Below are 13,929 nucleotides of genomic sequence, written 5' to 3' on the forward strand. Positions count from 1 at the left end.
ACCAATATTTCTGTTAGCTTAGTATCTGGGAAGACGTGTTTTCCCTACCCTTCTTTATATTTTTCTTTAGTATTAAAAAAATATACAGTAGCATTTATATAGTCAGTCTATACAATGTCTATACCAGTATTCATTTTTTATATTTTATGTAGGTTCTAGAGTTTTTCTCTGATATCTTTTTTCATAGTCAACAATGTACTTTATTATACATCTAAATTAATACATTTTATATATGCTTTTAAAGCTTCAATCAACAGTTTAGTACCAAATAAAAAAATATATGTATATACAGCAGTGGTTCTCAGGCACAGAAGCGAGGAAGTGGCTGGAGCAAGGCTTTTTTGTAACCTGGCAAACTATGCCTACTTTGAACTATGATAGTGGAATATATTCTTCTACGTAGCTGCCTTCTTGACTAGATTTTATTACAGCAAATAGGCTTGCTGTGAAGCAGTGAGTGAGAGTTGAGATCAGTGTGTGTGTATATATATATATATATATATATATATATATATATATATATATATGTTCTTGAAGTCTTTTAGACCTAACTACTTCTACTAGAGCTCTAATGTCATTCGTTGAAAATACATAGAATACAAACTATCTGCCTAAGAACCACTGCCTATGGTTATCCAGTGTCTTCAGGCCGTGCAGGATGGGGTAATGGTACGCTGGCTTTCTTCTCAGTATCCCTGGAAAGTGCTTTCCTCATGTCGTAAGCGTCCTCACCGGGCCCCGTAGCTGGCTGACTAGCGCTCTATGACTGTCCTGGATGCACTGTAACCCAGCCGCTTGTACACGTTCACTGCAACTTGGTTAGACACTCGGACGAAGAGATCAACAAAAAATCCACCCTTCCTTTCTGCAATCTCTTCTAATAACTCCGTAAGTTTAGCAGCCAAACCAAGGCGTCGAAATTCAGGGGCAACAGACAAAGCCGTAACATGTCCACGCCGTTCTTCTCTAGGACTGAGCCCCTGCTTTACCCATGATGGAACCCATCAACTCTCCACCAGGCCTCAGCAACATACTCTGGCCAGAGGGCAAGATACTGTCAGTAAAAAGGAATTCCATAGCTTCTGTAAGAGGATCCGAGTTAATGTTGTTGAAGCAGGCGTCCTTGAGAAGTCCCGCGGGTGGCATCCCCCCGTCCCCCGCCCGTGCCCGCTCACCCCGCGCCCGTGCGCCCCCGGAAGTTCTGATGTCTTTTTCTTAAATTTATTTTTAGATGAAGCATTGATGACTTTCAAATCCAGTTTTAATCTCACATGCTTTCTGCCTTGGGATGATTTCAATATAGTGAGAATAAATATATAAGAAGTAACATTTCTAATTTATTTATATTTAGGATGAAATGCTTGGCACATTGAGCGTTTCTCTCTCTCTCTCTCTCTCTCTCTCTCTCTCTCTCTCTCTCTCTCTCTGTCTCTCTGTCTCTCTGTCTCTCTCTGTCTCTCTGTCTCTCTCTCTCTCTTTAGCAAAAGGAAGTGTGAAAGAATGAGTTAATAGTGTTTCATCCAGAATTTACTGAAAAGTCAATCCTAGCTTCTCTTCTAGACTCATACAGTCAAGCTATCTGCATGACGAATTACGCTTCTTTAAAAACGTACAGTCCAGCTCTAAATGAAACGAAGCTTTCCCGACTTCATTGATGAGAGGAAGTCACAGGAAAAGGCGGCCGCTCCCGCTCAACTCTGAGCTCTCGGGACCGTGGAGCCCAGTGGCTCTGCTGCCTGGACCCAGCGGGCGCGTTTCAGCCTTGTCTCCTCTGCGGAGGACCTGCGCAGGCCAAGGCTTCTGACTTCCCTACCTCTCCCCAAGGCTTTGCCTCTTTCCTGACATGCACGGCACAATCTCAGAACAACACTAAGTGAGGGGCCTCGCCTCCACTTTCTGTCTTAAAACACGGTCAGCCTCCGAGTGAAAAAGTCCGGGGCCGGTCCGGCTGCTTGGGTGGCAAGGAAAGCGGAGGCGGACGCACAGATCCCCTCTCCCTCTTTCTATTCAACCAGCACACGGAGCAGACGAGACACAGTTCCAGCAGCTCACCACACCCGGCGTTGCGCCATGAGACTTATGAAAGACGAGACAGAGCCACTTTTAAGGTGGGCTTCACAATTGCCAAGTTCCAAAGACGGTGATGGGAATAGCGGCCTGGGATTGGTCATCAGCTGGGGAAGCCACAAGAGGCCGGCCACCGCGCGCCCGGCCACCGCGCGCCCGGCCACCGCGGCCCGTGTCAGCCTTCACGCCATCCTGAAGTCCTGCTGGTTGTCCCTATTGAGCTCTGAGACACCTGGGTTTTTATAACTGATGCGGAGATGGCTTCTTAACAGAGCCAGCCAATCTCTATACATTCAACCGTGACGCATGCATGTCGACAGAGCAGTCAATGGTGACAAAACCAGGGCTTACGGAATAGGGGACTGCCATGTCAGACAAGCATGGCTGCCACAGCATTGTAGGTAAGGGGCAGGAACACCAGGGTAGAGAGAAAAGTACGCAGAGGAAAGCAGGCCGTGGGCAAGATGGACAACATCAGAATTACACAGAGGGCTGAAAATTCAAGAGGATGCGTTTGATTGAGGGTGGGGGGCACCCTCACACACGCACACACTCGTTCTCTGTGTGTCTATCATCTATCTATCGTTTATCTAGTCTATTAGTCATCTATCTAACCATCATCTCCCCATCATATCTAAAAATGCATAAATTCATATACATTTCCACAGGCTTTCCTATTAGGTAAAAGCAGTTAACATTTATACACTCATTGGCTTTTACCACTCATATTCTAAGCAATTTATATGTATCATATCATTTATCCTACCGCGACAATGATAAATATCATTAATAATCTCCATTTTAAAAACAAAATGAAGCATAGATAACTCCAGTAAGATTTTAGAGGCTGTCTGGCTTGGATAGAACCTGGCAGATAAAACCTGATTGTCTAAATCCTGGTTATCCAAGAAAAGGCATTGCTTTAGGGACAAATTCGAATTTCTGCTCTAGGTTTAGGTCTAAAACCAAAAGAAAATACAGCCCTGACAGACTGTAATTTACATGTGAAAAGACCATCGGCTTAAAGCCATAGCTTAAGGACAAGTAAGCGTCATCAGAAAATGTACTTCACATTTTGGGCTTTATTAATAGAACAGCCATTTTCAAGAGTAGACAAAAGTAGTCCAGTGCACATAGAGAAATCTGGAATTGTTTTTGTCTTCTCCTGGTCCTGCTGATTTAAGAGTTGTGCAGAGAGCGTTCAGGAGAGGTGACCGCTGGCTGGGAGCATTTGGCAGTCACTAACGAGAATGTCCAGAATGGACTGATGAGCTCGGGAGCCCTGTCGTGGATAGGACAGCAATCCAGCTCCTTACCTACTCTGCCACGGAAGCCCTCGGGGAACGGTGTGTTTTCTGGCGAGCTCCCCTGGCTTTCTCCACGGCTCCTGCAGACCAGCACGTGTGCTGAGCCAAGAGCTGAGTGAGGAAAGGGTGTGTTCACTATGTAGTGCATGGAGGTACACCACACAAGCAGTGTGGCTCACGTATGCCTGCCATGCTTCAGGTAGTGTGACTCACATGCACAGCACACACACGTGTTGTGTGTGTGGCATGGATTCTGTGGTACAATGCGTGTGCTTGGGTGGCATGCATGTAGTATGAGGCAGACATGTGGCATGCATAGGACGTCCTTATCTTAAGGTGTGTGTGCGTGTACTGGCCAAAGCCTGACTCTGGGCCCATGGGCTCTGCGCCCTGACCATGGCATGGTAGTTTTCTCCAGTGGCAAACGAACTCGCCCAGAGCAGGGCGTGGGGCCTGCAGCCAGCTGCGGCAGGTAGCTCCCAGCACTGACTGGCTGGGACACAGCTGGCCTTGGCTCAGAGAGAGGGACAGCACAGGGACAGGTGTCACCTGCACAGCGGTGTGGTGGGGCACAGCCTACAGTGGAGCCAAGGCCCCGGCAGGATGTCTGGGTTTAGGATAAGCCTCAGTGAGTGAGTGAGTGGAATGTCCAGTGTCCTCACTCACATGGACACGGCGTCCTTACACGTGACGTGGAGGACAGGGAGGTGAGAGTGGAATGTCCAGTGTCCTCACTCACGTGGACAAGGAGTCCTTACACATGACGAGGAGGACAGGGAGGTGAGCGTGGACTGTCCAGTGTCCTCACTCACGTGGACACGGCATCCTTACACGTAACGTGGAGGACAGGGAGGTGAGAGTGGAATGTGCAGTGTCCTCACTCACGTGGACACGGCGTCCTTACACGTGACGAGGGGGACAGGGAGGTGAGCGTGGACTGTCCAGTGTCCTCACTCATGTGGACACGGCGTCCTTACACGTGACGAGGAGGACAGGGAGGTGAGCGTGGACTGTCCAGTGTCCTCACTCATGTGGACACGGCGTCCTTACACGTGACGAGGAGGACAGGGAGGTGAGCGTGGACTGTCCAGTGTCCTCACTCACGTGGACACGGCGTCCTTACACGTGACGTGGAGGACAGGGAGGTGATCGGGCTCTGTGGGGGTCAGGGGAGGAGGGAGAGACAAGGTGGGGAGCTGGAGGGTGAGTATTGTGCTCTGTCCACACTTAGAGATTCAAATAGATGAGGGAGTCTGTTGACCTTGCTCCTACAAGGGGGGGAATGGAGGGGAGGACTGTGCGGTGATCCTGAGCCTTGGAGACACCCTCACAGCCAAGCTCCTCTGTCCACTGATGTGTGTCCACCAATGGAGACATGAAGCACATGTGGAAGGCCCAGGTGTGTAAGGTGGGTGTGTGGTGTGGAAGGTGTTGGGAGGCCCAGGTGTGTAAGGTCGGTGTGTGGTGTGGAAGGTGGTGGAAGGCCCAGGTGTGTAAGGTGGGTGTGTGGTGTAGAAGGTGGTGGGAGGCCCAGGTGTGTAAGGTGGGTGTGTGGTGTGGAAGGTGGTGGGAGGCCCAGGTGTGTAAGGTGGATGCGTGGGTGTGGAAGGTGGTGGGAGGCCCAGGTGTGTAAGGCGGGTGTGTGGGTGTGGAAGGTGGTGGAAGGCCCAGGTGTGTAAGGTGGGTGTGTGGGTGTGGAAGGTGGTGGGAGGCCCAGGTGTGTAAGGTGGGTGTGTGGTGTGGAAGGTGGTGGGAGGCCCAGGTGTGTAAGGTGGGTGCGTGGGTGTGGAAGGTGGTGGGAGGCCCAGGTGTGTAAGGTGGGTGTGTGGTGTGGAAGGTGGTGGGAGGCCCAGGTGTGTAAGGTGGGTGTGTGGGTGTGGAAGGTGGTGGGAGGCTCAGGTGTGTAAGGTGGGTGTGTGGTGTGGAAGGTGGTGGGAGGCTCAGGTGTGTAAGGTGGGTGTGTGGTGTGGAAGGTGGTGGGAGGCCCAGGTGTGTAAGGTGGGTGTGTGGTGTGGAAGGTGGTGGGAGGCCCAGGTGTGTAAGGTGGGTGTGTGGTGTGGAAGGTGGTGGGAGGCCCAGGTGTGTAAGGTGGGTGTGTGGGTGTGGAAGGTGGTGCAAGGCCCAGGTGTGTAAGGTGGGTGTGTGGTGTGGAAGGTGGTGGGAGGCCCAGGTGTGTAAGGTGGGTGTGTGGTGTGGAAGGTGGTGGGAGGCCCAGGTGTGTAAGGTGGGTGCGTGGGTGTGGAAGGTGGTGGAAGGCCCAGGTGTGTAAGGTGGGTGTGTGGTGTGGAAGGTGGTGGGAGGCCCAGGTGTGTAAGGTGGGTGTGTGGTGTGGAAGGTGGTGCGAGGCCCAGGTGTGTAAGGTGGATGCGTGGGTGTGGAAGGTGGTGGAAGGCCCAGGTGTGTAAGGTGGATGCGTGGGTGTGGAAGGTGGTGGGAGGCCCAGGTGTGTAAGGTGGGTGTGTGGTGTGGAAGGTGGTGGAAGGCCCAGGTGTGTAAGGTGGGTGTGTGGTGTGGAAGGTGGTGGAAGGCCCAGGTGTGTAAGGTGGGTGTGTGGTGTGGAAGGTGGTGGAAGGCCCAGGTGTGTAAGGTGGGTGTGTGGTGTGGAAGGTGGTGGAAGGCCCAGGTGTGTAAGGTGGGTGTGTGGTGTGGAAGGTGGTGGAAGGCCCAGGTGTGTAAGGTGGGTGTGTGGTGTGGAAGGTGGTGGAAGGCCCAGGTGTGTAAGGTGGGTGCGTGGGTGTGGAAGGTGGTGGAAGGCCCAGGTGTGTAAGGTGGGTGCGTGGGTGTGGAAGGTGGTGGGAGGCCCAGGTGTGTAAGGTGGGTGTGTGGTGTGGAAGGTGGTGGGAGGCCCAGGTGTGTAAGGTGGATGCGTGGGTGTGGAAGGTGGTGGAAGGCCCAGGTGTGTAAGGTGGGTGTGTGGTGTGGAAGGTGGTGGAAGGCCCAGGTGTGTAAGGTGGGTGCGTGGGTGTGGAAGGTGGTGGGAGGCCCAGGTGTGTAAGGTGGGTGTGTGGTGTGGAAGGTGGTGGGAGGCCCAGGTGTGTAAGGTGGGTGCGTGGGTGTGGAAGGTGGTGGGAGGCCCAGGTGTGTAAGGTGGGTGCGTGGGTGTGGAAGGTGGTGCGAGGCCCAGGTGTGTAAGGTGGGTGTGTGGTGTGGAAGGTGGTGGAAGGCCCAGGTGTGTAAGGTGGGTGCGTGGGTGTGGAAGGTGGTGGGAGGCCCAGGTGTGTAAGGTGGGTGTGTGGTGTGGAAGGTGGTGGGAGGCCCAGGTGTGTAAGGTGGGTGCGTGGGTGTGGAAGGTGGTGGGAGGCCCAGGTGTGTAAGGTGGGTGCGTGGGTGTGGAAGGTGGTGGGAGGCCCAGGTGTGTGAGCTGGGTGTGTGGGTGTGGAAGGTGCTGTGTCCTGTTAGAAAGCATGCTCGAGGTGGGGTGTGGTGAACCCTGGTGGCATTGACGGATTGAAGGTTGCACGTGGATGACGTGGACAACGTGGACGATGTGGACAACATGGACGACGTGGACGTGTGAAGAGGGGCTCTCAGCAGGCAGGCGTCTGCTTCATGAGAACAGTTCCTGCCACATCCTGGGTCAGCTGACCCCAGGGTTGGGACCCTCGCTCCTGGAGTCCTAGGGCTGAGAGAGCAGAAGCCACACAGAAACCAAGAGGCAATAGGAAGTCATGCTCTCTGCAGGCGACAGAGCCCGCGGCCCCCTTCGGGGCCTCCCTCATCAGTAAATATTTAGGGAACTCCTGCCACATCCGGGCCCTGCGTTAAACCCTTGCGTCACAGCAGCACAGGAGGCCATTGGATTTTGTTTGTTTCTCACCGTGCTGCGCTCTCAGCAGGACCCACACGCGTGTGTATACAAGTTACAGTGTGTATCTTGAATGTATGAACTGAATGGGTAGATTGAAGTATGAGCCAATTGCCAGCCAGCTGAACTTTGTGAAAACCAGGGCGGGAGCAGAGTGGCACAGCGGGCAGGTCCGTGGGGATGGGCTTTGGTTTCGTTAGGACTTTGCATTCCTTTGGTGGAGGTCAGACCCCAGTGACAGATGCCGGTCGGTTAGCAAGTGGGAGTCAGCTTCATTTTTTCTCTCTTGCACGATATTTATTCTTACATTAGGGTGGTCTTCCAGGAAACAGAACAACAAACAGAACCTTTTATAAGCAGTGTTAACCGGAGGATACACACAGGAAGCCTGCTGTTAACAGTGGAGACTCCTGACCTCACGAGCAGGAACTATAAACGTAACCCAGCTACAGTAAGAGTTTTGACAAGGAGGGCCAACAAGAACTTTTAAAAGGTTGTCTTAAAAAATAATAATCACAGGGGTGGGAGTGTGGCCTAGTGGTAGAGTGCGTGCACGAAGCCCTGGTTCGATTCCTCAGTACCACATATGTAGAAAGAGCTGGAAATGGTGCTGTGGCTCAAATGGTAGAGCTCTAGCCTTGAGAAAAACTCAAGTCCTGAGTTTCCCAAGCCATTACGTACCAAATTTACCTGGAAGCAGGCAAGCCATCAACCTTCAGATCCCAGGTATGGTTGCCAGCCTCGCCAAAGGCTCATTTCTGTTTCCTGGTGAATCTGGGACGTCACGACTGGAGCACGTAGAGATGTCACGTCGTCTGTGTAGTAGGCAGCGTATTTTCCTCGTCTCCACCTATCCGTTTCCGTGAGAAACTCAGGTTTCTTGGCAAATGGAAATGTCACAAGTGGAGGCCTTGTGTAGGTATGGCCGCCCTGTTCCCGCCTGCAGGCTGAGTGCCTGCCCGCACTGGCGCATGTCCGCGGGTGGCTTTCCAGTTTTACTAAGTTTCAAAGTTAGAATTAGATGTGACAAAGTCAATATTACAAAAATGCAGGGATTTTTTCGGTTTGGTGGTAAGCTATGTTACTATGTTCTAGGTAAGTTTAAATTCTTGAATGTTTCATCTACATAATGTAATCAGAATTATTCTGAAGTGCTTATGGCAAGAATCCAATCATACTTAACCAGATTTTAGAGATCAGGGAATGACATTTCCACAGAGTATGTAACCGTGAGCGTCACTTAGCTTCTAGGTGGTAAGCTCAGCTCTCCTGCGAAGATTTTACCACTTGATCCAGGCCCCCAGTGCTTTTGCTTTCCATTTGTTTACTCAAAGAGGGCATGGAGTTAAGTTTTCGTGAGCTGGCCTGGAGGCACGGTCCTCTTGCCTCTGTCTCCGGAGTAGCTGGGCACATAGGCATAAGCCAGCATGTGCTGGCTTGTTTTTTTTGAGCTAGGATCTCGCTAACTTTTTCCAGAGACATCCTGGACCTGCAATCCCTGGTGAAGCTGTCTGCTGAGAAGCTCAGACCACAGATGTGAGCCTCCACATCTGGCTCAAGAGGGTGTAATTGATTATTTTTTTAAAAACAAAAGTACTGGCATTCCACTTATTGAGTGCGCGTTGAATTTTAATGACAGGCTGTGAGTTATGTGAGAGTCTCAAGTTTGAGAAACAATGCAGCTGGATTACTCATGAAGTCATTCTTTAGGAAAAGTTCCTCTATGGAAAAAAACCCCAACAAAACAACTAGTTTAGTATGTTACATAAAAAGGAATTCTTGCCTCTAATCCTAGCTGCTCAGGAGGCTGAGATCTGAGGACTGTGGTTTGAAGACAGCCAGGCTGGAAAGCCCATGAGACGCTCATCTCCAATAATCTACTGGGAAAAAAGTGCAAATGTGGCTCAAATGGTAGAGCATAAAAGTTTAGGAACAGCATCCAGTTCAAGCCCTAGGATGGGCACACATGCAAATACAGAATTTAAATGTTCTGAATTATAGTTTTACATTAGTTGCTTAATTTCCTGATATTGTCTCTTACCTTCATTATTAGTTTGTTTTTGGTGTTTCGAAATCTTGCTGCTTTTTGAGTGACGTCTTAAGGAGGTAAATTTGGCCGTATTTGTATTTGATGAAACAACTCATAATGAGATTAATAAAGGCCCTGTCCTCAGGGCAGTTAAACAGAGGGTCAGGTTCTCCAGAGCATCTGAAAGTTGGCTTTTCCCCCCAGAGCTTCTGCCCTCTTCAGTGGGCAGCCTGACCTCATAAAGTACTTAATTTTTAGGTTATTGTGAGAATAAAAAACTTGCCCAAGTAGAAACAAGCCTAACATTGATTTCCATTTTCAGTTACTAAAATGAAGGAGAAAGAGCCCTCAAATAGAACGTTTATTAGTTTGCTCCGATTATCTTTAGATAGTGATGTAGCTTATCCTCTACCTTTGATCAGAGTATATTGGTAGCTTATTTTTTTTAAATCTATTTCTGAATGGCGTCTGTGCTTAGCAGAGGTTCACCTAGGCTCTCAGGGAAAAGGGCAGACTAATCTACTGGGAAGTTTAGCCCCATCCCAAGTTAGATTAACACAGATAATCAAATGTCCTAGCAGAAAAATTAACATGTGTTTCTATACGATGTAGCTGAGCAAATCATTCTTCCTTTAATTTTTTTTCAAAGTTTGAATATTCTTCAGTAGATTGGTTTTCTTATTCATGAGGAAGTTTATTTTTCCTAAATTCTATATAGCCAGAAGAGCAATGCAGAGTATCATGGAAACATGCTACAGGCAGCTGGTATCAAAGTGAAGTCATCTTTTCTAAAAATGTATCTTTAGGTGGTTGTACAAAGGTGTTGCCCGTTAACAGAACAGTTTTTGAATACAGTGCCTTTTGATCTGTGTCACCTCTTTCCATATTCTCTCCCCCCTCCTCTCCCTCCCCTCCCCTCTCCTCCCCTCACTCCTCTTAATTTTGTAGGATGTGCAGTGGATTCTTGACTGCATTCTCCTCCTCTTCTCCTCTTCATTCCTCTACTTCTTTCCTCTTGACTCCACTCTGCCCCTCTCCAGTCCTCTCTCTCTCTCCCTGGCCTTTCACTTTGCTGAATTTTGGCTTTGCCTTTCTAAGGAATTACACTATTAGATATCTCCCTTGAATCCATGTGTGTACACGTGCATGGCACTCAACATATTTACTTGTGAGTGTATAGTCTAAATCCAGCTTCCGCAGATAAGGGAAAACATGCAGCCTTTGTCTCTTGGGGCTCGACTTACTTCACGGAACCTAAATTTTTCCCAATCTTTCCATTTCTTTGTGGATACCAGAGCCTTGTAGATGCTAAGCAGGAGCCATGCTGAGTGATATTCTCAGCCATAGTCTTTTGTTTTCTACATTTTACATGCCTAGGGAAACATGTTATTGCATTTTATTGATTGGTTGATTTATTTGCTCTAAAGCTTTCATAGGAGTTTGTGTCCACTGACCAGGACCAAGCAGTCCTCCCTCATTTCAGAGAATTGAGTGAAACACCATTTCACAGAGCATAGTCATTATTTTAGTTCACACACACACACACACACACACACACATACATGCACACGCTCATGCACACCTGTGGTCTTGGCCACCACACGTCTGTGACGACATGCACTCTTCTATTGATAATAGCAAAATGAATGTTTGGGTGGCAGACATGGGTGCTAAGCTGCCTGAGAGATGGGACCTGGTCTCACCTCAAAAGAGAAGCATGCAAAACAAAATAAACACAAGAGGTAGCTGAAACAAAATCAAACAAACAACCTCCAGCGAAACTGGAGGAAGAGCAGGTGGGTTTCTAGCCTGAAGAAGCTGTCAGTGGATGTCAGCCTGCACCTTGGCGCCCACTAGCCCGGGTTTCTGGGGTGGTAGCAGGAATAAAGAAGAAGATGGAGTCCAAGAGAAGAGCAGGAAGAGAGGAGGAGGCGGAAGGAAGGGCCAGGGCAAGCGGGGACGGGCAGTGGTGTTCTCAGGTCTGGACTGGGGGTGAGGGAGCTGGGTGAAGGCCGGCAGAGAGATTTCACACAGGGAGCGGGGCCACACAGCCCACTGCAGGACCAGTGGAGCAAGCGCCTGCAGACGCCCTGAGGTCCAGTGAGGGCCCTGAGGTCCAATGAGGGCCCTGAGATCCAGTGAGGGCCCTGAGGTCCAGTGAGGGCCCTGGGATCCAGTGAGGGCCCTGAGATCCAGTGAGGGCCCTGGGATCCAGTGAGGGCCCTGAGATCCAGTGAGGGCCCTGAGATCCAGTGAGGCCTCAGAAGCCTGCCTTTGGGGCCAGAGGACCCCGGCAGGGACAAGCCCTAGAATTAAAGGAAGGCTACAACAAATCCTTCCCGGATGGGAGGATTCACCAGAACAAGCTCAGCAAGCCCCAAAGGCCTTCTGTAGCCCGTGGCTCCCCGGGCCTGACTAGAGGAACACTCACTGTGTGCCTGAAAGGCACAAGGGTGAGCCAGGGCTGTCACAGAAGGCGACTGGGAGACAATGCACAGAGACACACCGTATTTCAGCTGCTGATAACCACAGATGAAGGAACATTGTAGAGGTAGCCGGAGGAAAACAGACAGACAGAACATTTAATAGAGCAATGATTCAAGCCAGGTCTGACGTCTCATCTGACTCAATGGAAAACAGATGACAAGAGAAGAATATGATGAAATCATGTCAAGCAAGGATTTTATAACAAAAGCACAGCTAAAATAAATACAGATTTACGGTGGATGAGTGAAAATGGAGATATTTCAAAGTGAGCAAACCTGCTCTATGAGAAATGCTAGAGGAAAGGTTAAGGGTCTTGAGTAAGGAGAACAGAATCACTAGAGATATTTACACAGAATCTACAACTGACAGACCAGGTGCTCAAATAAAATACTGAATGGCTTCATCCTAAGATGAGAAATAAAGCGATCTTCTCCATACCTTTCCATTAAATGTTACATTGGAGGGGTTTATTTTTGGTTTTGTTTCTGTGTGAATGTTATGACAAATGGCTTCTATTGAGTTGCTGTTTTACTATTCTGAGTTTTTGTTGAAAGAGTGTAATATAACTATGCCTGATTTGAATCACTTCTCTAGTATATATAATCAAAAGAGCCTTTGTGTGGCTTCTGTGTAGCTATTGGTTAAACAGTTTTGAGGTTTGGATGGAATTACAGAACACTACTAGATCGAAAAGAGGTGTGGAACCAACTGCTATTTATATTTACATATTACATTTACATTTTTAGTGTTCCCTGGAAGCATAGCACCAAAAGCATTACGAAAACATCTTCAGATGGTTCTTCAGGTTAAAACAGATCCGAATATATGTCTTTAAGAGACTTATATAACTTGGAGAAAGTCCAGGTCTAGAAAACACTTCTTAAGGTGTTTAAGAACGCATTAAAATGAAACAGCTTTGAAAGATGGGTGTAAAAGCCATTTAGCTCATCCTCCTGCTCACTCTATCTTCTTAAAGGTGTCAAAGATCCTTTTGAAATTTGTTTAGACATGATCTACGCTTTATAAGAGCAGAGCAAATTCCTTTGAAATGTGCCACTGAGGTGATTTTCAGTCTTTCTCTTCATAGTTCCAATGCTCCCAAACCCTATTTGATAGATGGCTTGATGCCTCAAAAATTTAAAGAAACTGTTCAGAATTTATTTTGATTATACCTCTCCAGTTCATTTATAGCAAGAATTGCTAAGTTTTAGAGTGAGACGATAATGAGATTGGAAGGCCTTGCTAACGTTGTAGGGAAACGAGAAGCTTCAGGGGTGGGGAGGTGGATGAGAACCCCGTGGAACAGAGTCCTGGCCTGGGAATGCTCCTTAGCTGAATTTCTTTCCCCTCAGGGAGGTAAAGGCTTTTATTTGTTGGATTTTGCTTCCCAAATGCATTATCCAGTCTTTAAAAACCGTTTCACATGTGTACGTCTTGCTATAACCTGACAATCACTTTCAAGATTACTTTTTACTTTGGTTATTAAACAGTGCCTTGCTAGTTCTTACTTTATCGTGAGCGCCCAGTCAATTCCATGTGTAAATAAAATAATTGTGTTGGGGTGTTTCTTTTTTGGTCAGTCATGGGGCTTGAACTCGGGGCCGGGGTGCAGGTCCCCGTGCTCTTTTGCTCAAGGCTAGCACCCTATCACTTTAAGCCACAGCCCCACCTGGGTTTCTGGGTGGCTAATTAGACTTTCTTGCCCAGGCAGGATTTGAACTGTGAGCCTCCTATCTCAGCCTCTCGAGTAGCCAGGATTAAAGGTGTGAGCCACCGTGCCTAGCTTATTGTTGTGAATATTTTTATGAGCCTTTTGTGTATCTCTACTTCACCAATTTGTTAATTTTTTTTCATTTTGCTTTGAGTGAATGAATTAAGACATATTGCTTTCAGTTAAATATTTATATGGTGCCATAATTTTATTTAATATTCAAGAAAGAAGAAAGCCAACACTTCATTACACTAAATCAAAAACATATTGAAAACATACCAATAATAGTATAGATTTTATGCCTTATTTTTTAGTTTGAAACTCATGCTGTTTCACTGTAAATTCATCTCTCGAGGTAGTTTTAAATTTAAACTGAAAAGTGTTTGTAACTCTTTCCCCCAAATTGCTTCTGACAGAAAATTCCTTTCTTTGTCCCTTGCCACCTCCGTGATTTCAAGTGTTACAAATCTGCTCTATCTGTTGCCTTTCCTCTCGAACCCCACACATGCTATCCTTGGCATCT

At 48.3% G+C, this 13,929-nt stretch overlaps 1 protein-coding gene and 1 pseudogene across 1 annotated transcript in view; one reads left to right on the forward strand and one right to left on the reverse strand.

Annotated features, from left to right (window-relative positions):
* Positions 1 to 13,929, forward strand: part of Bmp5 (bone morphogenetic protein 5) — a 70,910-nt gene that overhangs the window by 10,183 nt on the left and 46,798 nt on the right. The window lies entirely within an intron of this gene.
* Positions 632 to 1,146, reverse strand: LOC150047550 (N-alpha-acetyltransferase 20 pseudogene; annotated as a pseudogene).

This window comes from Megascapheus bottae, chromosome 22 (genome assembly GCF_031878675.1).
Source record: "Megascapheus bottae isolate mThoBot1 chromosome 22, mThoBot2.hap1, whole genome shotgun sequence".
In the NCBI taxonomy this organism is placed as follows: Eukaryota; Metazoa; Chordata; class Mammalia; order Rodentia; family Geomyidae; genus Megascapheus; species Megascapheus bottae.